Source organism: Mchenga conophoros, linkage group LG9 (genome assembly GCF_057382185.1).
Source record: "Mchenga conophoros isolate Kocher_MC1m ecotype Shallow Benthic linkage group LG9, M_conophoros_male_GT1.1, whole genome shotgun sequence".
In the NCBI taxonomy this organism is placed as follows: Eukaryota; Metazoa; Chordata; class Actinopteri; order Cichliformes; family Cichlidae; genus Mchenga; species Mchenga conophoros.
Genome location: NC_140534.1, coordinates 15480689 through 15508669, shown reverse-complemented (window position 1 = coordinate 15508669; position 27981 = coordinate 15480689). Strand labels below are relative to the sequence as shown.

General features: G+C 40.4%; 1 protein-coding gene across 3 annotated transcripts in view; it reads left to right on the top strand.

The window, feature by feature from the left end:
- Positions 1 to 27981, top strand: part of LOC146567083 (cadherin-20-like) — a 96470-nt gene that overhangs the window by 27079 nt on the left and 41410 nt on the right. For all 3 annotated transcript variants that reach the window (XM_085286687.1, XM_085286686.1, XM_085286688.1), the window contains exon 2: positions 9616 to 9713. The gene's annotated coding sequence lies outside the window, so the exon portion shown is untranslated. The remainder of the gene's footprint in view (positions 1 to 9615; positions 9714 to 27981) is intronic.

The following is a 27981-nucleotide window of genomic DNA, read 5'->3' as shown; positions in this document are numbered from 1 at the left end:
TTAGACAAAGTGTGTTCGTCTCACCTCTGCCATTTTTATTGCTCCAAAATAGGATCATAAAGCACACAGGCTGGCCAATAATGTCAGTAAAACCTGTCATAAATGTTGCATGCACCTGGCAAACTGAACTGTTTGTATTGCAGTCTAGCCCAAGTTAACTGAATGCGAGCATGTGGGAATATTGGACTGTAACAGGCATTCTGAACGTGAGAAAGCAAGTCACCAGTGCTCTGAGATAATGAGCTGTTGCACATGAACCCCGCAGCCCGTGACGTCGTCCAGGTGTTGCAAGTTAATGCAACCCTTTCTTCTGTTCGCAAACATTCCTCGACTTTAAGCTTCACTTCTCTGTGAGCCTCGGTACTGTGAAAAAACACTGTAACTGTCTGACATACCTGGGCTTCTGTGTTTTTTTTAAAAAACAAGAAAACCCACCATGTCTTTGCACACGAAGGACGTGAGGTGTACGTGATATTGTGCTATCTTCTTTGCTGGTACTGAATTAGGAGATGTGTCCAGTGTTAGTTAGATTTTTGGTTGAGCTGATTTAACATTAGCTTAGCTGAGCCTTATCTCAGGGCAGTGGTGTTCATAGTATTCACAGAGTAGTCTACTTTCAGATGGCACTCCTTCGTCCCATCCCATCCGCTGTTGACTTCACTAGGAAAAGAAGAAAAAAACCTCACAGTGCCAAAGTGAGATGGGTCTCACTTCTTACTTATCTTCACGCCCTCATCCAGGAACACTGACTTCATTTTATATTGCTGAGCATATTTCAGTTTTTAAATTAAATACTTTATTTTTCTGTAATTTTTGCTCATTTGAATACAGCATAGCTGCACTGATTTATTTCTATTGCTATTTCCATGTGTTCCTGTTACTATTATTTAGTAGCAGCGCATTAAGAATCAATCATGTTCACCTTACATCCCAGACAAGTCACGTCTGCTGCTTTTAGAAGTCATTGCCGACAAGGATCAGAGAACATATTGCAGCATTTAAGCACAGAGCGTTCTTTTATTCATCGGCTATCCCTTCAGCCTTGCTTCATTTCGGATGTGCTGAGAAGGGGATTGAGACCCAATATTGGCTCACCCCACCCTCCCTCTACAGTACTTACAGAAGGACAAGAGACATGGCAAGAGGTTGAGGATTGAAAGATTCAGCTGCTGTGTAGCATTAGGACTCACATTCCCAAATAGATTAGAAACAGCATCTGAGGTACACAACAGGCCTCTCAGGGATCGGAAATACCTGGCGTGAAGAGCTGCACTTCAACATTCGAGTGTGTCCGAGAGCTACAACTGCATATGAGCCTCGTGACCTGTGGCAGATGTGGAATTGGACGTAATGAGGGATGAGAACAACTCAGTGCAGACTGGCTGATGGGCTCGGGGGGGGGGGTCAGAGTGAAGGATAGCCACCAGAGAAGCAAACGCGTCTCTCAGAGCTCATCAAAACACCAAGTTTCGGATGAGAGATGGAGTATCCTGCTGTTTTTTAACATGGTGACTGTAGTCGTTATACGGATGAGTAGAGCGGGAGGTGGACAGAGGACTAAATGAGGAGTGAAGATGTAATCATGGTTGGACAGCTGTGGAGGATCTGAAGAGGCAGATGACTCTACAGCTGTGCTGTTACAGTACTTCAGCTTCATTTTTTTGAGGTGTGTAGCCAGAGACTGTCAACAACCTTCTCTCAGAGGCAGAGAAAAGTGGTTCTTTGCAAAGTTTAGTTAAAACCACAAAGACAAGATGGGAGCTCCTGTATGACTGGATGAAAGGTGCATGCTGTCTCAAATTGTATGAACATGTTTTGATTTTTCCTGATCCTAATGGCTTCACTGATCACTCAATTTTACACTATATACCAATTTATCAAGTTCGCACCAAGATAGCAGTGTTATTCATGAGTAGAGATGTTCAAATTGCAGTATTGTCTTTCAGTCTTCCATGTTGTCTTCCCTGCCAGCTGCCTGCACCAGTACCAGTGAGCTCTAATTACATTACTGATAAAACTTAATGTGATGTAGAGATGTTTGAAAAGTGCTCCAACTCATTCCTGAATGTAAACACAGACAAACTAGTCAGAGTATCTCATGACAGAGACGCATGAGCAGGATTATCTGAGAATGATGCAGCAAAATGTTGTTGAGTGAGTGGTTTCTTCACTTATTGTGGATAAGTGCAGGAAACATTTTAACTTGTAATCTGTTTAACTATTTTTTTCCCCAAATGCTCCAAAAGGTTTCTTTTGTTTTTTGTTTTTGGTGTAAATGTAAAGTTTGCAACTATAGAAAGAAATAATAGCCATGTACTCACATTCCTTATGTTAGTAAGCTCTGTGATGATTAATATAACCAGTAGTATGAATATAACCAGAATCTACTGGTGCTAGCATGCCTACAGGCTGGACGTTTAAGCTTTAATCTGTTTGAACTTTTAGACACAGTCGTAAAGTTTGCATAAGCTTACTCGGGCAGATCGGCAAATACAAATAATGAAAATGAGGCAGACAGTAAAGTTGTAGATTTTCACAGCTGTGCTTTGACCCCACCCTATGGGGAAAAAACACCATTAAGGTGGGGTTTTGCTAGTAATACCTCATTTCATTTGATTTAAAAAAAATATTATTTTTATTCATCATATAGTGAACGACAATATTAACATTCAGGTATTTGTGTTATATTTGTTTTATTTTAGGAGTATAACATCCGGTCCACTCCTAAACATGTGCTGTGGTAAACCTAAATGTAATTTGCCCTTCCGGTCACATGGAAGTGGTGTTTTACGTCACCAAAAACTGAGCTTTTAAAAATGTCTTCCAAGGTGAAGAAACTCAGTCTCAGCCAACTCAGTTTCTGCTTTTAGATATGTACGAGGAAAAACAACATTTTATCTTAGAAAGTCAGATGTGCGAGTCTCTATCTACATTTGAGACAAACTGTGCCCTTGTATTGTTTGATGGCTTCTGATTGGCCAACAGCTATATGGTTGGAGTTACATAGCAAAAAGCACCTCCCATGGTGTGCTAAACAGGTACAGGCTATATGGCTGGGATTTAATGTAGACAGAGATATTTTTGAAAAGGAAAAGTGGTCAATTTTAAAACATATCCATGCACTTGTAGATTTATCTTTAGGTGCATGTAAATGAGTAAATGAGGAAGGTTGCTGCTTGTGCAGATCAGCCAGGTAACCTCAGATGAACTGAACATAAAGTTCAGAGGGTGGACAACTCAACCAAACAGGCGAAAAGAGAAATATGCAGTGGATTTCAGGCCTGAAGAGCACAGCTGAGGAGGTGAAGGGCTCCACACTGGGGTAGAGCCCAGTGGAAAGTCAAAAAAGGGAGACTGGCTGCAGGTAGACAGCGTGAAATGTTTAGAATAATTAATTTATTAAAATGAGTTCCTTAATTTGTTGGAGCCAACTGTGTGGTGAATTTTAAAGGAAGACTCTTCAATTTGTTCAAGTGAGCACTTTGATTTTTATGCCTTGTTTATTTTTGTTTCACTGAACTTAACTTTTCCATATTTTTGCTGTGTTGCTTGTTGAAACCTTTGATATGCTTTGCTTTTACACCTCTGAAACGAATCTAAAATTTGATGAAAATTAGCAACTTTAAATGGTAAATGGCCTGGTAGGTATTTAGTGCTTTTCTACTCTGATTGAGCACTAAAAGCCCTTTGTGTAAGAGCTTTAAAGCACACAATCACACTCTGATGGATGCATTTGGGCAACTTGGGGTTCAGCATCTCAGCTGAGAACACTTTGACAGGGAGACTAGAGGAGCTGGGGATCAAATAATTGACTTTCTGATTAGCAGATAACCCACGTCCTCATGAGTCACAGCAGAGATTTCCTTTCTTGAAACCTCTTTCTGCTATTGGTGCAGAAGGGAGTCAAAATGATAAGGGGGTAGTAAAACACGCTGTTGGGCTTAGGGGACATGCACAGTTTCATATCTGAAGGGTGGGACATCATAATAAAGTTTAAAAGTAAGAATTAAGATTTGAAGGGAAGCAGAAACAGGAAGTCTTTGGCACCCTATGAGCCTGCTCTGTGCCAGCTCTCACTCGCTTCAGGCTCTATTACAGCCTTGACCAACTCCTTCTGTCAGGCCAGATCCAACCATAATCCCTCTGTGGCACACTGAAGCCAGGAGCTTGGGGCTGGGAGCATGTTTAACATCTCGAGTTCTCTTATTCCACTATGGGGAAAGCCGTCTTGGCATGACTGCGCTCCAAGATCAACACAAGGTTGACGGCCATCTGGTCTACAGCGCTGCAAATCCTCAAATGGCAAATACCACCCACAGCTTGGGCTCTGTCTCCCCAACAAACACAGCAGCAGCAGTAGCAGCTCCAACAATCAGTCAGTCAGGCCGGCGGCCTCAGACCAAACGAGGGAGATTAGATCAAACAAACGCTCCCGTGTGTGGGAAGGTGGCACGTCTCTTTAAACAGAGAGGTGATTGGCTTTGTGTTCTTTTATTTATAGCAGCGTTTATCTGAGGGAGGAATAGACTCAGTGAAGGCCGCGAGGCTCAGTCATCCAAGGGGACAGGGTTTGTGAGGCAGTCAAGGCTCTCCACACCACATGGAAAGGGGCTGTGGGCACAAGGGTACTATTATCCTCCTTCGTCGACATGCCCTCTCTGGATAATCATTTCTACGAGCACCACTATAAATCACTTTTAGTGCAATGGAAACATCTATTGTGATTGCCTGCCCTTCTATTGGCAAATGTCATCATCATAATAATACCTGGGAGGGTTGGCTTTACTGTGATTATGAGCACCATGCTGATGCGGGTAGGTGCGACACCAAATAAGTGAAGAACATCCTCAGGGGGCGGATGACTTTTATACAGCAGTGACACGCTCATGTGTTCAGTATGAAAAGTTCTGTCGAGTACAAACAGAAGGTAATCCTCAATCATCTGCTTTTACTCAGTCACTGGGATTAAGTTTTGTCACGTTGAGAACATCATTTTACTTTTATGGCTCTGTCACAGTAAATCAGCCACTTAGTGATAAGAAAAGCTTTGGGTCTTTTTAGAGGTTATGAAATAAAACACATTAAATTTTATATAAATTGTATTCAGATAAAATTTTATTATGGCTGTGGTAAGGTGTGAGTAGGGACTGATTGAACCCAAAATTTAACCTTTAACCTCCTAACACCCGAACTCTTCCACAGCATGCATTTTTAATTTCTCTTTGATATTTGGGCTGATTGGGACCCGATAAATGTAAAAACAAAGAATTACCAGATTTTTTTTTTGCCTGATTTTTGTTCTAAGAAAAGTTAGAGGCACATATGAGGATATTCGTTTAAAATTTCGATAGAACAGTAGCAGTATAATGTCCTCATAAGTGGATATCAGGCCCCTGTAGAGCAAAATTGAGTATTTTGGTCTAAATAACCCAAAATGTGATGTTCACATATGTGGACGCCAGGTCCTAGGAGGTTAAGCGTGTAAAATGAAGCCACAGGAGATGAAAAAGAAAAGCTGCAGTTCCATTAATGTCCACATGAGGCTGTCTCTAAATTTGAGTCGATCTCCATAGACGCCAGAGTTAAACTGCCAAACTTTACAGGTAAAAAAAAATCATATTTACAGCCTGCAACAAAAAGCAAATGTGCCTATTGTGACCACTTTTATCTTTCTTAAAACGCAACAAATTATATTTTCTTGTATTTATTAATTTTTGGTGCCATTTTTGTCCGATGTCTCGACATACAGAGCTGTAGCTATCCCCCCAGGTCCTGACAGCATTTTTAATCAACAAAAAGCAGACTGCTGGATGGTTGAACTGTCAAAGCACTTTTTTAGGTTTAATTAGCAGGCATCTGTTAGTGTGCATTGCATTTGCACAGTTTATGAATAATAATAACAATAATAATTCTGGCTCCAAATAACAAACAATGGCCAAACATAACCCTAACACAATAATGTGCTCACACCAAACATGAAACAAAGGAATTCAATCCCATTAAAAATCGCATGGCACCACCACCTTTTTTTTTTTTTTTTTTTTTTAATTTTTTTTTTTTTAAATGACATCAGAAACAGCAGTATGCGACATTACGTGATGGCAGAGCTTCAGTTCATCCTTTGTCATTTTTTTTTTTTTTTTTTTTAATAAATAGGACAGGGGGAATGAATGAGAGAAAGAGGGGGAGAGAAAGAAAGAAAACCAAAGGGGAGAAGAGACGGTGAGAAGGGGGGGGAAGAGAGAGAAAAAAAAAAAAAAGAACTCCTGGGTCACCTGTATGGAGAAAAAAAAAAAACAAACAAAACAAACAAACAGAGGAGACAGCAAACAACAAAGAGCAACATAATAATAGAGAAAACAAAGCACCATCACAATAAACTAGCTAGTCATAGATATCAATATTTACTAAATAATAAACGATATTGTGCAGCACGCAAGATAGACAGCGCACAGTGTGCTTTGAGGCAGCAGCCAAGAAAGCTTTAGTCCGCGTCTGTGAATACCCATGTGTGCATACCTGTGTGGATCAGCATGCTTGCATTCCAAAGGTTTCTCCATGTAATGATCTGCTAGGGAGTGTGGGGGGGCCACAGCCCCATCCTCCAGGGTGTGAAGCGGGTATGGAGGAGATCAAAACTCCAGACATCCAGAGGCCCCCAGAACACAAGAGACCATGGAAGACCAACAGAGGGGCAACCGCGCCACTGTTCCAGTAAGAGCTGAGGAGAGTCCCAGATGAGGGCTCGCCCAGCAGCCGCGGAGCAGAAGTCAGGGGGAGTTGCAGTGACGCGCCCGTGAGCTCCGCCGGCCCCCAGCTGTGCCTGAGTGACCGAGCCCCAGGCCGAGAGGCCGGGGGCACCCCACCTCCAAAGGGGCCCAAGCGAGCCCCAGGCCCCAGGCCCCGACAAGCGGCCGCCAAGGAGTGAGCCGGTGTGTACCCGGACGCCCACCCCCAGACACAAAGAACCACCAACACACCGACACCTGAGGGAGTCCGCCACCGGCAGGGGAAGTGGTGGTGGGTGGAGATAGGCCTCCAAACCTTGGAGGGCCTGAGGTGTCCCCAGAGAGGTGGCGTCTGATACCCAACCTGACATATAGACACAGACATACAGGCACACACAGACACAAACATCCATTCCCACCCTCATGCTCTCATATGCACTCACTCCACACTCAACCAACGTGGAGACAGACATAAAGAGACGCTGTACACACAATCACACTCCCCAAGCGTACTCTACAAACCGGGTCTAGGTACCCTTGCCCCTGGAGGGGGGAATTGCACCCAGACCCAGGTGGTGCTACCCTTTTCCCTGCGGTGGGGAGAGGCAGACCACCCCGACTCCGCAGCAGCAGGGAGGCCCCACACCCCAGACCGCAGTCGGACGGCCAACTCCTCCTACTAGCCCTCCCGCTCCAGCAGGCACCACCACCTGAAACTGTCAAGCAGATTATATGGATTGTTCAGTCTTTTAAGTTTTCAGTGGCGAGAACAAGCTTACATAATACACATAATTGAAATACCGCAAGACACTGACATAATTAACGAGCTAACCATGCTAACGTGTTGACGCTGTGCAGCCCTCGCACGGGGCGATCCGCGTTAACTCGCTGATGGAGATTTTCCGCATTAATGCGGTTATGGCGTTAACGTCATTTTGACGAGATTAACGCTGACAGCACTAATCCCAACACTAACCGAAAGCCAAGAATTTAAGAAGAACAAAGAACCCCAACCAAAATCGGCCAGTTACCGTGGCACGGATTGCCGGTGGGATGAGGATTTCAGTCAAAAGCTGAAATCAAACTACAGAAACATATTTTCAGAAGAAGTCGTACAACTTTACTGGCTTTTAGTCAAGCCCTCCTCTGTTTCCCTGATCTGTCAAAGTGCAAACCTGAAAAAGACAGCAATAGCAAAGCTATTTTCAACTGTTGGTCTGACCAGGCGAAGGCTGACAAGTTTTTTCAACACAACAGGAAATGTTTAACTTGCATGAACAGTTTGCTTTACCTCACTGGAAAGACTGTAAATAATCACACCTTCATGTTTAGTGTGAACTCACCGTAGGGCTTCAAAACTAATCCAAAGCCATCTTTTGTATACATTCTTTGATTGCACCTACTCACCAGAGTCCCTTCTGCTAATGTACAGCAGCATAACTCGGACAAACCACACACAGAACATAGTGAACCAATACTTTTAATTGCAAGTATTTTTCAAGTATGATTATAATTAACACATGTTGTGTTGATTCTTATAAAATAGCATAGGAAAAAAATATTTATACTTTTATGTAAGTAGAGGATAGAATGTGAAGACTGCAATTACAGATTTGAATGTTTTAAATAAACATAGCATCTGTTTCCCAGTATGGAAGTATTGGATAGTTATGTTGCATTTTTTACATTTTGGCAATTAGTTTACCAGAAATCTAAGAGAAGATCAGTTAAACTGCATGGCAAAGAAAAATTGTCCTTAAGGCCTTGTTGCTGCTTTTTCTAGTGCTTTAACTGCATTGAATGACCTTCTGCAGGAGATAGTGTGCTCCTTTCATGGAGATAACCAGCTGTCATTAATGCCTGGATGGGAGACTCAACCCGTGCATTGGTTCATATGTGATTTTTTTTTTTTTTTGTTTCCTCTCTGGTCAGTGCCTCTGACCTGCACTTGCCTGTTAAATTGCTTAGAATTAGCATGTACGACAGAACTGGGACACATAAAAGCTGCTATTTGCTTAAGTCCAATGTGCCGCGTCAAACAGGCAAATCTTATGAGCTGCATGCAAAGAAAAAGAGAGAGAAATATCTAAGTTTGAAACCAGCTCCCAACAGTCTTTTGTAAACAGTATCTTCCAGGACCCTGATGTCAAACATTACCAAGCACAGAACTAACAAAAGGAGTTCTGTTGTTTGGGATCTGGGATGCATCAACTGCGTTATGTGTCAGCTACCAGTGTAGTTTCCTGCTCCCCTATCATCCTCCCCCCCAAACCCATTACACCTATCTTATCGCATTTTCCACTCCCAAAGCTTTGCAGTCACATTTTCTTTACTTGCCTTCCTAAAATTAAGGATCTTGCCTGCCTGCCAGGTTAGCTGCTCGTAGATCAATCCCCTGCCTGTTTAGTTAATTGTCGGCAATTGTGAACTGTGTGTAATTCATCCCTCGACGTAATCCATCAGCTGATCGATCGTATTGACGCACAGGAGTCTTCCTGTTTCGACGTGTGTTTATCACAGCGGTGTGGAGAACACGTGTGGAGAGAGGCTGATGGATGTTTGTCATGTTGATGAATATGAAACAAAGCACTGAAGCAAGGCATACGTTAACATGACTGTGACTTATGCTCACTGTAATATTATCAATTAAGTTTAGTTTAATTGTTTTTTCTAGGACACTTAATCACACTGAGGCTTATATAAAATATAGATTTTTTTTTTTTATCTGCTGACTCAAAATCTTCAATCAAAATCCATGTTAGAAAAGCAATGGACAAACAAATAATTGAAAACGTATATGCTTTCATTATTTCATATATGAAAAATATTCATATTCACTCATTCTGAATGCCTGATTGTGATTCTTTGCTGTTTTCCTTTTTTTTAGACACCCTGAAGTCACCTGAAGTCGGTTAAGGTTCACATTTCGGACGGCGCCATCTTGAGCTTGACATCTTGAAACCAGGGACACGGCAGACTCATAAGGTAAGGTCGCCACTCCTTAAAACAGCCTTCTTTATTGTCTGTGTTACTCTAAATTGAAAAATAATTTCCAAAATGCACACCGTGATGTGTTAAATAAGGACTGGAATTCATGATTGAGACCATAAATATATTTGTTTAAGTGTGAACGAATGAACATGATAACTGCCATGGTACAGTAATAAAACAGAATACTTTTAATGACGAGTATTTCCAATGCCAGCTACTAAGAGCAGCAATGTTTAAACATATAGTCAAATATTTGCGCACATCCTTAGTTAAAATTGCTAAAACTGATGAAAAAGAGTGGTTCGTGTGCAATAGTAACCAGACCAGCATTATTTGTTGACCTAAGCTAAGAACTTGGGAAGGGATACTTTTATTTTGTGGAACAAGGAATATTATTTATCTGAAAAAAGTCACCATAACAACTGATCACTAAATGAAAATCTGTAGATACCAATTAAGGGGCTTTCTAAATAAAAATATTGTTTGTAATCAGTGATGGGAATAACAGCGTTACAAGTAACGGCGTTACTTTTTTCAGTAACGAGTAATCTAACTAATTACTATTCCTATCGTTACAACGGCGTTACAGTTACTAACAAGAAAATCCGTTACTATTTTACAACAAACAGACGGTTGAAGCTGTGTTCAGTTTACCGCATCTTATCTCAGTTGCAAGGAAGTAGCTGTAAGTAATCTGGACGCTACAGCTTTAAGCAGCTGTGCACTCCCGTGGACGGTAATCACGATCACTGTCTAGCACAACACCTGGAGCTAAGGAGGCAAAACAATGGCATGAGTGCTGCTGTTTGACTGAGGAAGAGTAAAGTAGTTGTGGTAAGCCAATCACACGACCACTTAAAGACAAAGCAACAAGGTGATATATACCAGTTTTTAAATTGTGTTGATAAGCCACGTAAAACCAGAGTCATGATAAACAATATATATGCGGCGTTTTTTCCTCAATAGTTTTGTCACGTTTACTGTCTAAGGACAGCGCAGCGAGACCTCTCTGCTTATGAGCTAAAAGACAAAAAAAAACAGGGGAAGTTTTAGGAGTGACGGCAAGAGAGAGAGAAAGACATTAGAAAAAGAGAGAGAGCAAGTTTTGAGATGTGTGATTTGGCATGTTTGGAGTGTGTAGTTAATGTGTTGTCTTGTGTAGTTAGTGTGTAGTGTTGTGGATAGTTTTGTGTTGTGTGTCAGAACAATGAGGCGACTGCTGTCTCCAGGTAGAAACAGGAGTGATACACCTGCTGCTGTCAGACCTGCAGGTATCAGGCTGTGATGTTTCCTTTATAGTGGACAGAAATTATTTTTTTGGAGTGGCACAAATAATTTGTGTGGCATGTTATTGAATGCAGAACAGCTGATTGTTCTGTAAATAGTTTGAAATGGTTATTTAAAAAAATCAACGTAAACATGTTTGTGGTTCTTACAGTAAAAAATATAACTTTTCTACTCTGATTTTATGTTTTTTGTCTGATTTTAGATCAACTGTGTTAGTACAGTATGTCAAAATGAAAACATGACTGTAAATTCAGACACGTTAGATTGTGCTGAAAAGAATGATACCAAACAAGGCAAAGGAAATAGTTTTTAAAGGTAAAATGTTGAGGTAAAATCAAAAGTAGTTAAAAATGGCCAATTATACCCTGGACCCCAGAGGGTTAAACGTTTTTTTAAAGTAACGCAATAGTTACTTATCAAGTAATTACTTTTAGAATCTTGTAACTCAGTTACTAACTCAGTTACTAGTTAGTTCTTCAAAAAAGTAACTATAATTAATTACTTTTTCAAAGTAACTTGCCCAATACTGTTTGTAATAACGTTGAACAAGAAATTTGAATACATCACTTTAGGTTTTGGGAAAGTGAGGACAAGCTATACAAGTTTACAACTGATACTTTAGCAGCAAGTTGATTTTAAAATTCACAACTGTAACAGCACCTGGTTTTCTTTCATGCGGAACGGGTATCGAGACAAATTTGAATTGGATGATCAAGGACAACCAAAGGCCAGTTTTTACAAGTGGTGTCACAAAGCATTTATAATGAATTCTAAGCACCTCAAATGCAGGGTCTGTTCAGTGAATGGGTTTCACAATTCTTAAGTTTAAAATGCTCACACTCTCACATGTGACAGCATCTGTTGTGCCAGTGATACACACAAGCCCACAGCAACAGCTCACGGTGTGAGCAAGGTGATGCCATGCATGCATAAAAACGGAATTGAATAGATTTCCCTGCATTTGCAGCACTGTAATAAAGTATTTATTTAGTATTTTTCTTGATTTCTTTTATTTTTTTTTTTACCTTTTTTGTCACACTTGTCGCACGTTACAGCGAATAAAACAAGCTTTATATCAGACAAATAAATAAATATATATTTATAGTTTTTTTGTTCATTTCTCAATGATGATTTCATTTATTATTGAGAAAGGGGTTATCCAAACCTGGTTATAAAATGGCCAGCTTCCCCCTCCGGTTAAATCATGAATTCTTTCTAATAACCACATGTTTTTAAAAAAAAAAGCTATCATATCAAAGTTTCACCCTCGAAATTCTTCCAGTTGTGACAACCCAATTATTTTCTGACATCTCATAGAAAGAGCACAAAACAGCAATTAACAGAACTAATAAATTTTGATTACTCGATAAGAAAGATGAATATTAGTTGCAAAACTAATCCAGCAGTCCTATTGTATCTTGCTAATGAAAGAAACCTGAGCTCACCTCTCTTGACAGACACACTGTGCTACAGAAAACCTGAAACTGTTCCAAAAATCATTGTGTGAGTAATGAACAGGATAAGGCCTGAGACTCGTTTTTTGATGGAGATGAATTACCGAGAATGAAAGAAAGAAGACAACGAAGGGGAAAAAACCACTACAAAAGCAGCAGAAACACCGACTGACAACCCAGACTCGGCGCTCAGATCTCAGAGTCCAAGTCTCTGACAACACTGATGGCAGTGTCTGCACTGGGTGACAGGCCCGATCCATTTGGCGCAGCGCGTGAAGACACAAACACAAGCTGTCTAAAGAGAGTAAGGTAGACTTCAATCAGCTAAAAGGTGATAAAACATAATTAATTCAATCACCCACTCAGAGGACAGGGAGGGTAGAGGAGAGAGAGAGGCTGAGAGGAAAGCAAAAACCTGGAGGGATGCATTCGCACGGGCACGTTAATGGGAAACTGCACTTACTTTCTTTCAAAGCCCTTTCTACCTATTTATCCACTACTCAATAAGGAGCTTGCATCTGATTCTGTGTGGTTTCACAATACAGCCATTAAACACACAGTCGTTCAGCAGCGCTTGTGCATGCAGATAAAAAAGAGAAGGGATCCATGTTAATATAACTCATACTTAGACACCTTTATTCATTAACAGTAACCCGGATCATGATAAATGACTAACAGAGGGGACGAGTGCATATGTATGCCTGCCTGCGTCGTCCTAAAGCTGCCCGAGAGACCATTAACACCTCGACCAGTCCAGCTTTCTGTATCAGGGTCAAGTAGGCTGCGATTAGTCCACCACAACATGCACCGCACCTCCTCGAAAAGAGCCTGAAAAACAGGTTTCAATAAAAGCAAGAGCATCAGATTCCTTCTTGTCAGCCTGGTGTGAAATATACACCAGGAAAATTAGTAGTTTGTGTGTGAAGGTAGATGACAGTGAGAGACGGAGATCAGAGAAGTGAGAGTGAATCCGTGAGGGGAAGTAGATGTTCATTTCATGAAGTATATTCCTGAGAAATGGCCTACTGGTGAAAGTCGACTCCACTTCCCCAAGGCACACCGGTCTCCCACAAGAGGAAGGTGTGAGGAAGGAGAACAATAGCTCCTCAAAGGCAGAGTCAGGTTTCAGCACAATTGCTGCCCGCAGTTATACAAGGCCGTTACATCCTGTCTCCCATGACAACCAAGCCCCAAGCTCCGGGGATTGGCCTCGCCGGTCTTACCTGACCACAGCAGTATAGTCGCTACTAGAGATGAGCTGATGACACAAACAAGCTCCTATTAACAAAACATTTAGCTTTCATTAGTTTGACATTTAAAGTCCTCATACTTCCATAATTTAGCTGCCAGTGGCAGCAGTTTCTTATCAGCATGTTTTGATCCTTTGTAGGTCTCCACAAATCAATATTAATTAAATAAATATTTCATACTCACAGTGAATCAAATAACAAATGTTAAGAAAGGGCTAGTGTGCAGTTGATGAACCCAGAGAAAATTAGGCTATCAGACAGTCTCTGAATTTAACATTGAGAACAAAGTAATTTGATTCCTAAATAAAAACATTAAAGATGCAAAGGAAAACTGCTGTTACCCGTTAGCCCAGTCTAACAGCAAATCATGAAACAATCTGTTCTCGTTCAGTAAGTAATATAATATCATGTACTTTATTGTGTCCTAAGATGAATTTGTTGTGCTGTTACAGAAGTTGCTTTAACACAGAGTCAGTAAACATGGAAAGAAAAGAGAAATTTCAAAGTGCTTTAATTTTGCAAGTTCACCTGCAACAATCGAAACATGAACTGTTTGGAAAAGCGGATTTCAAAATCAGAGAACATCAGGGATAATTATCAAGGAGCACAGAGAAGGAAGACACAGCTTACCAAGGTGACCTGACAATGACTGAGACAGTGTTTAAAAAAGGTATACAAAGCACAGCTGAAGACAACGTAATGAGACGGGTGGAAGGTAAACTTAACACAAGACACAGAGAACAATAGCTACCAAAATAAAACAGAAAGTAAGACACAACTGAAACAAGATTAACTTGAGACAGGAGACACCAAAAGACAAAAATCACAGAGACTGGAACAGAATGGAACAAAAAAGGGAGCAAACTAAGTACTACCTGAAAGTCACAGTAACAGAAGTCTTAACAAGACTAGAAAATAAACCATAAAGAACCCATGAAATACAGAAGATATACAACCACGAGTGAGTAAAAACAACTCTGTTAATAGAAAACTAAATACTGACTAATTAGGACACTCATGTAGTTCTTTATGTTTGAAAAACCCACAAAAAAAGAAAACCTTAATACAAGGCCCAGGGACTAACAAAAAAGCCTCTGTAAGAGCACAAAACGAATTCAAGGAGGCAAAATACCGCACATGTATTGTCACATGGACACAAAAAGCATGCGCTACAATACAATACAAAGTTTTATATGGGTAATGTTTTGTCTAGAAAACTAGTATTATGTGTTACATCCTACAGAGAAACAAGATCTACAAGAAGATTGGGAAAAATACAAGCCGCATAATCCAGACACAAAAATACTCGATTTTCAGAAACGGTGTATTTATAATCTGTTGCTCTTTAGAGCTGATGACTCAGTCTGTTGGCTCAGTTCTAAGGACTTTGAAAATATTTGTCTCTGTCCAATGCCCCTAACTGTCTGCTGCAGCTTTATAAAAGCATAATTAACCTTGTTAGCCATGTCCAAAACCTACAAGCTTACACGAAATCTGCTATTCTGTCTTGTTAAAGTACTAGCAAATGGCACAGATAACCACCTGAATCCACCTTGCCACCTTCAATTTGCAGATGTGGGACTAAAAAGAACATAGAAGTGCTCACGTTGGCATTGTAAATCGTAACAGCTGTGAACTTACTAAATCAATAGTTCATTTGTATTCGCGCACACGTGTTAGCATAAGAGAACTGAGTTCACTTGTTACAGTGTGGTTATCTGTATTTTGGGGTTTTTTTTGTGAAAGCAAATTTTCCTCTGGGATTGTAGATGTTGTCTTTGATATGAGAGCAATTAGATGAAAAAGAAAAATTGAATAAAAATTGAATTGGGTCTTGTGTGGATTGATTTTATGTCACTAATGATTAAATCTTAATATCTAGCGGACTCGTAGATCATTTTAAACTCACTTGACGCAGATTAATGGTGAGGCTTGTTTGATTTTTCTTTTTTTTTGGTGCGACTGAAATAACATTTAACTGACATCCACTAGATTTACTTTCGACCTGATGGCAGATTACAGCATCGCAGTCCAATGTAACGTAGCTGGCATACAGGACGGCACGCTATAATCCCGTTACAAGCTGGTTTGTTGTTGTTTGTATAAACCCCTTATAATCTTAATATCTGCCGGTCCTGCCATCATAATAAATAGCTCCTATCAAACTGTATCACTTTCTAAAGCTGCTTTGTCTGTTATGAGAATTTTGAAGCCGTAATAAATGGAGATAAGGCGGGCCACATGACAAAAATCCCCATAAATTTGTTTTAGGGACAATTTATATAATGATATGGATGGTTTCCAAAGACGACACACAGCTTTTGTTTCCTTTTGTGCGCCAGTGGATAATGACGCTCATCAAGAAAAAGACCTGTAAGAAAAGCGAGGAAGCATTATAGTTAAAAAGAGACACAAACAATGAGACAGAGAGCAGAAGGGAAACACAGAGCAGCTTCTGTCTCAATGTGGATAATTACATTTCTACCTTTCTCTGGCAGTTGCATAGCCTTAATGCTCGTAATTAATTTCATTATTTTTGGCCCGTGCAGATTAGTTCTCTCTGAGTTGTGGGGATAAACACACAGTAATTGCTTATTACTCTCAGAGCCCACATTAGATTATACTAAAGCCAATGAATTAGAAAATATCCAATCACCTTTAGCTAAAATTCAAAACCCGCTTCTGTTATTGCCGGCGCTTGTTTTCATTTGTCCAATACATCCTTCACTGTGTGTGGATCAACCTGTAACGATGCTCCAGGCCCAGATACTCTGAATTACTTCTGTATTTGTTCTTTTAATGTCATCTTTTCCTGGCTTTCCCAAATTTACTGCAAGATTACTCACTTAGAGACTTTCTGCATAGGTCTATATGAGCAAGAATATAGTAGAAATACAGGTTTTGATGGTTTTTTGAAACACTGTTCTCTCGTATAGAGCAGCAGTGTTGGCAAAGATGAAAAGCCTTACTCAAAGTGGACCTCCGTGGTTGTTGCTTATCAGCAGCTCCCAACTGAGATTTTACCAGCTGGACTCGAATTGAGTGCCTACTGCTTTTAATAGTGGCTCCCTGGCATTTGTTTAATATTCACCGGGCTTGTAAAATAAGTTACTCTGTGTTTGTCACTAATTCTTCAGAGAAAACTTTAGGAGGTATTAATAGTGTGAGAGCCAGAGAAGCTTTTTTTTAATCATCCGACTAATTAATTCTCACCAAAGTTCTCGTTAAGTTAAAAATGAATTTATGATTAACCACTTTACACCCACACATCTGTTTTCACTTATGTTGTTTTCCCTTATGTTGCTCTTCCCTGATTAGATCTCACAACTTCAGCATTCCTGTGAGTTTTCTTACACTTCAGAGCAAAACTGGTGGGACTGACAGGGCCATCGGAGCTGTTATTTGTTAATGAAAAGCAAGAGGTGATGGAGATCCTCCAGATCCTCCACTGGTATCCACCGGAGCCAGGTTGAAACCCATGTTGGTGCCATTCCTTTGGACATTCAGAGCCTGGACATGCCACCTGAAAATCCCACCTGGGCTAGCACGTGCAACTTTACACAATGCTATAACAATATGTATTAACAATTAAAAACATGTGGCCCAGCAAGCCATATATTATTATCATTACCTCCTTTATTTAAACAAGTACTCTCATTGTGATCGAGAACTTAAAAGACACCTATACAAATACACATATACAAAAATTGAGACAAACAGCTACATAACAAAAGGACACATATACACAAATGTTTGAATAGCTGCAGATGAACTAATGCAACCTTTAAAATGTTCCAGTGAAGTCAAAGAATACAGCATCACAGCTGTTTCATTTATAGGCAGCACGTTATTTAAATCCAGTTTTTCCCATTTCAGTATGAACAAGAGGTACAGCTAATGTTAAAATGTCCTACAAACTGACATAGTAAGTACTGTATTTAAATTCAAGCAAGGAGTGGAGGTAAGGCTTGAAAATAAGCATCATACAATGCTGCTCTTTTCAAGTTACCAGGCGGAACCATCTTTCTTATTCATATAAGATGCAAAGGTGACTAAGAAAAGAATCGCCAGTGATGAATCGTAACGCACTGTGATGCACAGAATCAAACGGCTTCAAGGTGGATATAGAAGCACGAATATAAACAATATCACCATAATCAAGTGCAGACTAAATCGTGGCTTGTACAATGATCTTACGACTAGTGAATGACAAACAGGATTGGGTTCTACATAAAAATCCAGTCTTCATCTTTAGTTTTCTTGAGATTACGCCCACACATGAACAAAGATCAGGCAGCTACGTCATTAACATTATGACACTTTTATTCTAAACTACTGCGTAATCCAAAAGCACATAGTTCTTCTTATAAAAAACAAAAAGACTTAGTTTCGAACATTTTTACCGTCACTACTGCTCACTCTCCTTTTCACTCTCCTAAGAGCCCTAGCTGATATTCCTGGCACTTCCCTCCCTCTTGGTGCGTAGTGGGGAATATTTCATAATTTTATTTTTGTTTTTCTATTTATACACAACTTTTGAAGAAAGTACTTTTTGCATAATTGTTTAAATTAGGTTTTAGACACTCTAAAGCTTTAAGTACTATATTTTTTTTTAAGTATATTTTTGGGGGCTTTTTGCCTTTTTTTGATAGCGCAGCAGTGACTAGATCAGAAAGCGGGGAGAAAGAGGGAAGACAGCACAGGGCCTTGGGTTTGAGATTAACCCAGGCTGGTGGATATTTTCCAGGGAAGGTTTGCTGTGGTTCAACCTCAGCCAATGACAAGCTGTTGGTAGTTTCGAAAGAATCAGATCACAATAGAAGCAACTGGAGGGTGCCTGAGCTCCCCCTTAGAGACAAGGTGACGAGTTTGGTTGTTCAGTAAGATAAAGTCACAACTTTTAAACATTAAAAACACCAAGTTGACGTAACTTACTTATTGCCTCCTAAGTGAGGTGTTTTGAGGAGGTCTCAAAGAGACCTCAAGATTATGCCTCTACAGCTGGAACACCTAAGTGTCCTCCCACAAGAGCTGCTGGAGCTGGCTAGGGAGAAGGAAGTCTGGGTATCTTTGCTTGAATTGCCGGCCTCATGACATGACAAAAATGGAGGGATGTTGCCAGTCAATAACAAACTTTGCTTAAAGCTACGTGTTCTGCAGAAAGCTTTATAGCTCTATAGTGCAAAAAGTGGACGTGGAATAAAATACACAAATGAAGCATGAGTAATTATATCGGTGATGCAAACACGGTTAAACACAGAAATGGAAGGATAAAAGTGATGTGAAGCAACTAAAACCACTGGAGTTAAATACAGGTGTAGGGATCCAAAGTTAAAATTTATCCATAGGAACAAAAGCTAGTAGCAATCCAAAGCAACTCTTTTCTAAATTTCAAAAAGTATCCTAAAATATAACTTTGCAGTCACTAGTGTGGCAACACTTGGACATATCTCTGACTCAGAGCTCAATATGTGGTTATAGAAATGTGCTTATCTGTCACGAACAGGAGGAAATCTACCTGAGAAGCACATCAGAGCACAGGCTGTTATGAATGGGTCATAACTCCTGTAACAAGATCTCTGCAGAGAAACCTTGTGTTCCATCAGGCAGGGTGAGAGTTTGACGGGGACTGAGGACAGGACTTCTGACAGTGCTTCTTTTGATGAAGCCAGTTTTCAGTGTGACTCAGTGAAAAGCCAACATAACGAGATCTAGTAGTTAGGAGGGTAGGTGAGACAGACACCCAATGGAAAAGAGAGGAAAGATGAATCACTGTGGCAACAGAAAAAAATGGTGCTTCAAAGAATATTCACGCGCCTGCTCTCGAGGTCCTCATTTCTGCATCGTCGTGCTTTGTTTGTTCACTTAGGAGCTACTCGCCAGAGATTTTTTTTCCCTGCTCAAGGGTTCTTCAGGGGACTAGAGCAAGATTTTAATGATAGATGGTGTCCTGTGGTGTGTGCTTGTTAATCTGATGTTGTCTTATGATGATGTGCTGATGACCACAGTTCTAGTCACAACCCTAAAAGGATATTCTGATAGCATAGGTCTAGGTTTAGGATAATCATAGATGGTGACTTAGGTTAAAGTCCAGTTTACTTCACCCTGTTTATTTCCCATTATTGAGTTGACTGTGAACACCTGCAGACATATAAGACCAATTCAAGATGATTTACCAGCAGCTTATAAACTTTCATGAACAGCCTTTTCTTTCTTAATTCTCTTTTTATAGAGACATTTTCTCCCACGTTCTGTCTTTTAGAGAAAAAGGATTTATAATAACTGGGAATTGCAGTGAGACCAGGTGTACCCTGTCTATCATCTATAAGTTTATAGTGGCATAAAATACAGATGCTATTTATTATTTAAATACTCAAAATCAAGGAGTGGACAGCTGAGGACAAACACGGCGGTTCTGTGAGTTGTCTATCTACCCAACACCTGACAAGGAGCCACAGTTAGCTTTTATCAGTAAGCAGCTGGACTGTCCTTGAGGTCTTTTGTGGAGACAAAACAGAAGGCACCAAAACAGTCAGGTCATCATGCTTCACGCAGGTTCCACAAGGACTGAGATGTCAACTCCACCTCCCGAAAAATCTAATCTAACTTTGTACTCTCCATCACCTTTGTGAAAAAAGTAAGTCGTAAGTTAGTAACTAGAAGGCAAACTGTTTATGGTCGATCCATATGCATACAATTACACAGTGACCAAAAAAATCAATAAGCACAAGCAGTAATATATGGAAACATAGAAGGCAAACAGATTATCTGACAACTGATGAGGGAAGACGTAAGACTATTTAGAGACAGAGCTGATGAGACATAGGGCAAACCACAGAGTACTTCAGTTGAAGACAACTGGACTTGGAAGTCTTTCTTTCTTCTCCAGAACTGAAGGAACCTTTTATGGGATTGCTCCCATGGAAACAAACCAGCTACTTTAGTATTGGAACTGCCAACATGATTCAGAGACTACTCTCCAACTGGTCAAGGAATATACATTTCTCTGAAGAAATGTGTGTGACGGGTTTCTATAATTTACTACAAAAAACATGACTGAAATTGCACTTGAAAAAAGGGGATTAAATATGTAGCTAAAGTTCTTGGTTTCCTCTAGATTATTAGGGAGAAGTCTAATCTCAGTTCATTTTGAGTTGTATGGAGTTTTAAAGGTTTAAAGTTTGCAAGGTTTTGCATCAGCCACAATACAAAGCAGATAAATGTATTTTTAAAAGGTGCTCATTAGTTAGTTATAGCATCTAGCATGGCTGCATTAATCTGCTACAAGGCCCCAGGGGCAAAGACGAGGTGCTGGTTCTCTCATTAACTGCCCATTACTCCCACTCCGTGCGCAATGTTTTTCAGTAATGGAATACCCCCTGACCCAAGGTTGATGGTCTCTAAACTTGATTTTTGACACGGAGATCTGCTTAAATATGTCAGCTGATACTGCACTTTAAACCTGAAAGTTGATCTTACAGCACAGGTGAACACGTCGGCTAATAGTGGGTTGATTACATATCAAGCGCAGAATGGGCCCCATTATCGTTCATTCGTAAGGAGTCGTGTTTGAGTCCAACATTCACTCTTCTTTTATCACTATCAGATTATAGAACTCCTAAGGGGGATATCTCTCTCTTTAGCTGATAAATGCTCAAATATCTTCAATCTGTTTGGATGCAAGTTTGCTAGCAGTCACTTTAGCAATAGGCATAGTTGTTGAATCTCACTGATGTGACCTTATTAGTAGTTTTTCATTTACAAAAATGAACTGGGAAAGTCTCATGCTCCTGGTTTCTTCTTTAATGTTTGTGTTATTCCATATCTTTGTTACTTTCTTCTTCTTCTTTCTTTGCACTTCTGGTTTTTTTTTGTTTTGTTTTGTTTTTTTACTTTTTCAACTTTTTGTCCATCTCCTGTGACTTGACTTGTTTTCTTTGGGTGCAGTTGAATGCTCGGTTTTGCTTAGGAAGAGTTAGTGAAGTTATCATGGATTTTTGAGTTTCAGTATCCAGCCATAATCACAACTGTATGATATCTAAAAGAAGACTTATTTGGCTTTTGGAATATGTTCTGCAAAGTCTTGGCACACAGGATACCAATGATTGACATATGACCTGGTAGTAATTATATTAGAGGGTTACCAACCCAAGTTAGTCTGGAATGAACGATCAGCTTCAAAGCTCTGAGTGTAGATGCAGAGCGAGACCACATTTTCTTATGTATGTAACCCAAACAAATTAAACAAAAGAGATTTTTTGGAGCAAGTAGAAGTTAAAGTTGAGAGAGAATTGGGTACTTACAAATGGAGGGAGTTTTTTCTTCTTTCCCCATTGTTGCCTTTCCCACTGTTTGTACCCCCGTGCTCATAGGGGCTCATATGATTGTTGAGGTTTCCTCTGTATTTTGTCGGGTCTTTACCTGACAATATAAAGTCCCTTAAGGCACACGTTGTTGTGATTTGGTGCTATATAAATAAAATTTAATTGAAAATTGAATTACAAATAAGCAAGATAATTTCCACTGTTAGCTCCAGCCGATTTTCTTTGTTGGCAGGCTGACCTGTGCTGTTTCTGCTGCTGCTGCTCTGGGGTTTACTAATCCTTGTGGATTCTACAATATATATACTGCATGATGTATGCAGGTGTTACATGAGCAATCACATCTAGTTTCCAGCCCCTGCAGTTCCCAGTAAAAACTAGTATAAAGGTGGACCTTGGCAAGCGTTACTAAAGAACATTGCCAACTTAAATTCAAATTAATGTCCCCTAACAGAGCCCTTCCAGAAGCTACTCTTGTTACTCAGCACCCATACTAAAATGCATTTAAAGCACTAAATTAACTTGCTTTCAGCGGGTAACCCCGACCCCTATTAACCTTTAGTTCTCCTTGGAAAATACAGCAACTGTGTCTTTGTTGTGTGCTGAGCTAGCTAGATTCTGAGGTTCTGTGACCACAACTTTCGTTATATTTGCGTCTGCTGACACATGACAGGGATGAGAAGTTAAAAAATGATGTGCAGAGTGTGCAGGTAGGGCCTGGGGTGACATTATTTCCTCCATGGCTCGCTTGACAATGTTTTGTATTAAACTGTCTATCAGATTTAATTACTCATTAACTGAAGGTGATGTTCTGGATCGCTGCAGTCCACTTTAAACCCTCAATCCAGATACAAATACTTGTACAGAATGCATGGAGGCATGTTTAAAAGCCAGACTAAATTTCTTCTGAAGGACTGGAGGAGTTCTGGGCGGCAGCAGCCTGGCCCTGCCACTAAAGGTAATAGGGTCAGACAGCTGCATATTAGCCGCGGATCATCTGCTTTGACACAGCCTTGGATCTAACTGGCGGCAGCAACCCAGATCCCATACCTGTCCCAGCAGGCATATCCCAGAACTCGCTGCATATACAGGGGACTCAGTTGCATGCCTTTTCCTCCCCAGCTTCCCAGGTACACTTCACGCCTCGTGGATTCTCCGTGCGGGCCTCATCTTCGAAGACATCCACACTCTCTTCTTGCGAAGGTTGGCAGATACATGCAAAATGCACCGAAGCAGATGAGTTGCAGAATGTGCTTGCTCTGATATACAGCACCTTCTCTCCAACCACGTGTTTTGTTAGAGGTCCATAAGTCCCGAGGAGATGGGAGGTCTGGCCATTTATTTCACAGACACTAGAGCAGATCAGACTGAGAGAGCTCCCTCTCCCCACGGCCCCTCATTTGAACAAGACAAACACAAAGCCTGTAATTAAAGATGTAACAAAAGCTCTGTCAATTGTTTTTCCTCTCATCTCCGCTGGCGTGTCGCCTTGCATTACGGCACAAAGCTTAGTCTGGCGTGCTCCGGGACTGAAGGCTGCTACGCAAGGTTTAGCTGTCCTCATATCCACTTGACTTAAAAAAAATAGCCCAGTGCCCCTTTGAAACAAGAAACACACATTCGTTTGTGTTCTTCTTTTGTTTTAAGCTTCATAATATCAGGGATGGAGATAATGAAATCCTTTGGAGCTCACAGTGATTTATATTGCATGACTGAGCAGTTTGGGATTTGTTGTCTCGCTCAAGGACACTTTGAAAGCACGCATGGTTGTTGATGGACGTATGCTGGCTGTAGAGGGAATTGAACCTATGAGCAAACTTGAGTTTGTTTTTCTGCTTAAAATATTTCTTGACGACAGAGCTGCTCTGAAAGCAGAGATAATCTAATTGATTACTGGACAGAGTCGAAGATCTGCAGTGGTTGTTGAAGTAACAAAAGATACAAAGGGGACAACAAAGACACAATAACTTGCATGTTTCGTAGGAGACCACTTGGCTTTGATGGAAGGTGCATCATCTCTTACTGTCACTGTCTGTCAAAGGTGTTCATTTGCAATTGGATTTGGAAGGATAGTGTTACTGAACTCCTATAAATCATCTTCACAAAGCACTTATTAAATTAGGATAAAATTCAATGCACTATCCATTGCCAGCTCACATCTCTTACAACATATTAGACAATTCTGAACACCAAATAAATTAAAAACCTAACTACTTCTGTCCTTTTACTCCTGGAACTACACCTGCATGTAATTTCATTGTCACTGCAGCAAGGTGAAAACACTGGAATTCAGCAAAGATTCAACTTTTATTTGCAGAATGTGCAACAGAAAATTACGTTTAATAAGTCCAGTGCATCAGAGTCCAATAAGGGAATTCAAACGCCACAAAGGAATTTGACCAGGAGCAGACGTTGTGACAAAGACAGCACTACATAAACACTGACGATGAACTGGGGATTACACACAGAACAAGACAAAACCTTGTGGTGAAGTCAGCTAGGAAGCAATCCTTTAAAGTAGGATATAACAAGTGTTGTAACTACCCTAGAAAACAAAGGAGTGAAAGAAACCCAAGATAAACTCTTAGGACAGGGTCTTTGATTGATTGATTGATAATACTTTATTCATCCTGAGGGAAATTGGGTTAAGGCTGCCAGCCTTGCCAGCGCCATCTTACCCTTCCGACCATACATACATTACACAAACATCACATGGGGAAGACAGGTCAGAGAGGTATAACAATGGAAAATGCACAACACGAGGAAAGACGGGGAGAAAAAAGAACTCCCCCCAGACTCAGCTCCAACAGGGGGATCAGTTTGAGAACAGAAAAAAACACCTCAGCACATGAATCATCACATCTCACAACATAGAAGACATAAGCTTCCAAGGCATTTGGAGGGGATGGGGGAGTGAGTTTAGGTCTGTGTCAGTGTACATACATATGTGTGTGTGTGTGTGTTTTGTGTTCAACCGAGAGAAAGTGTCCCTTCACCCGGTTAAGCACAAGTCAACAATCTTCGATCAACGCGGATGGCCTTGAAGGAGGAACAAAGAGTTCTGACAACAATCCTGTTATCATGGAGAATTTTGTTGTTCCAGCCAGCTTCGACCTTGGCAGGCCTTCAGCTGGTGCCAGTGGGATAGCCGCATGAGTGAAGATGGTGAATGTTTGGGTTTAGTGCGAACAACTGCATCCAATTTTTCCAGTTGGAGTAATGTCCATCACTGGTCACCAAGTCTCTCAATTCCCGTTGTTCTTCTCCAAGATCTTATCCATATTGCTTTCAAAACACAGTCTGAGTACTCACAGCCCTGCCAATCGTCTATCATGTCAGCCAGCCTTATGAGATTTTGAACAGCTGTAGCCGCTTCTTGTTCTAAGCCAGGTCCGAGCCAGCTCCAGTCAACCAGAACTCTGTTATCGTGGTTCCGAAATGGTAGATGTCGTTCAATGTCTTCCATCGAGAGTGTCGCCAGACACACGACGCAACCGAGCATCGAGTACCCGGCAGCAAACGTCTCCGCAGGACAATCGGGCTCTCCCAAGCCCAGGAGGGTGTCAATTCCGTTATGAGACCAGTTGATCAAATCCATAATTCTTCTTTAGGTTTTAGAGAACAAGACTGAGAAACTCTTTGAGGGTTAGAGAATAAGCGAGACTATACAAAAGACATGAGAAGCCAAGCAAAATAAAGATAAGGGAGAGGGAGATGGAGAAAAGTGCGACCGCCTCCATCAAGAGCCAAGAGAGAAAAAAGTAATCTTTGTAATCTTTATACTGCAGAAAAAACAGTCTAGACTAGAGCATGTCATTATAGCAAACCTACAGCTCACTAAAGGGTCAAAGTTCTCACTGCCAGAGTTTAGGTTTGTCATCACCCTTACCTTCTGCCCACTGTCTATCCTCTTTACTATCCTAAAATCCCCAAATAATTCTCAAAAAAAAGCATCTCTATGAATGAATATCTGCATATATGGTGGAATCAAAGGGAAATGGCCAAGAATTTTAGTTCCCTAAGTTTTCTGATTCCACTTGTAGTCTGTCAATTTGCATTCTTGCAAAAAGAAAAGTGTATTATGAGTGTGAATGTTTTCACCAGAAGCAAATCTCAAAACCACTTGTGTCATCTGATAGTAATTTAGGTTTTTATTAGCTCTTTCATATTTATCTCCATTACTAAGCAAACAGGACGTCTAGAACCTAGATGCCCTGAAAAACGCCGCTGCTGCCATGAGTAGGCAGACTAGCTGATGGGCTTCCTGACTGCTCGATTATAAACACAGATGAGTTTTGGAGCTCTTTGAGATTAGATTCGATTGATGCTCCACTGCAGAATAAAGTGCAAAACTTTGATGTGCTTTCTGTGATGCATTTTCTTGATCTGTTTATAGGTAATGAAATTTACCATTACTGAAATAGGTTTAGGAGATGGTTCATGCACTGGGTCACTTTTCCAATGAACTTTAAAGTCCCCTGACACGATTCTGCTCCTAATAGGCCATGTCACACTGACTCCCTGACTTCAGCATCTCTACTAAATTCGAAGATGTCAATTTGGTGAATGTGGAGGTATCATATTATCCCATTTTGTGCACGGGGGATGAATTCTGGATTAATTTTCCTACAGATAATGCCAAGATCAGTCCCAGAAGTGTCACGTTTAAAAAAACTCATTCATGGCAGCAGCCAAAGTGATGGCAATTAATTCTGACTTTAGGAGCGTAGGCCTGGTTTCTTCCACGTTCGTCAATACCAAATGTTTCCACATCTCAGGATAGTTTTTGTCAGCTCCGTAAATGAGGTATTAAAATTCTTCTTTGCTTTCCGTGGCTGTCTATCCAGCACAAAAAAGACTGTTCTTTAGAAATAACTGATGGTGACGTCTCAGCTACGCCTCCAGATTCAGCAGCCCAGATTCCTACTTCGGTGTAGAGCTGAGCACAGCAGTAGAGTCATTAGAAGAGTCAGAGAGAGATGATTTCAGATCAGTCTGTCACCAACCTCTGGGCTGGAGTTAATGGGAACATTATTAAATCAGCTAGAAAAACAGGTGCCAGATTTTTCCACAAATCAAGCAGCACTTCAAACCTTTGTTTTCCTGTGCTCCTTCACTTTTGCCTGTTCACTCCATTTCCATTTTCTCTTTGTAAGAATCAGTGTAACTATACAGTAAATTCATTATTCAGTATGCACTAGACGAAAACCTTTTACTACAACTTGAAACAGACTGCCAAAAACATATTAATTTGTCTTGAAAACACTGAAATAGAAAGAAACTGGCAGCTTTCTTGCCAGTTCAGTTCATTAGTTATTTATATGGCACCAATTCACAACAATAGTCAAGTCAGGGCTTTTTAAAGGGTAAGCTTAAGCCCTACGTTATAGATAGAAACCCAGCAATCCAATAATCCGCTATAAGAAGCACCTAGATCAAAATACATAAAACTACACTGAAAAATGAAATAGTCCTGATTAAATTTGTCCTTGTATAACTTTTTTTCTTTTTTAGCCAAAGTAGCTTCTCAAGCAATGAAAATGTTATCCTTTCAGACATTTAGCCCACAACCTTCAGACATTCATGTTTCCCAGAGGGTGAACCCTAACGAGTGCTGTAATCCTAAAACATTTTCCCTAAAGCCACCGTGAGGTTGACATTTGCCATGAATAGAAAGGTCAACTTTCTAATAGATAACCATGACATCTGGTGCAGGCATTCATGTTCCCCTGAGGGTGAACCCTAATGATTTTGGTTATTAGTGATTTCCCAATCACACAATTATAGGTTTCAGGTTTGAAGAGAAATGCCTCAGCAACTGTTAAGTGACTTGCTATGATATCTGCTTCAGACATTCATGTTCCCCAGAGGATAAATTTGAGTGACTATTGTTTTGTCTGATTTTGTTTTACTTGATAACCATAAAATGTTATATCTATTCATGTCCCTT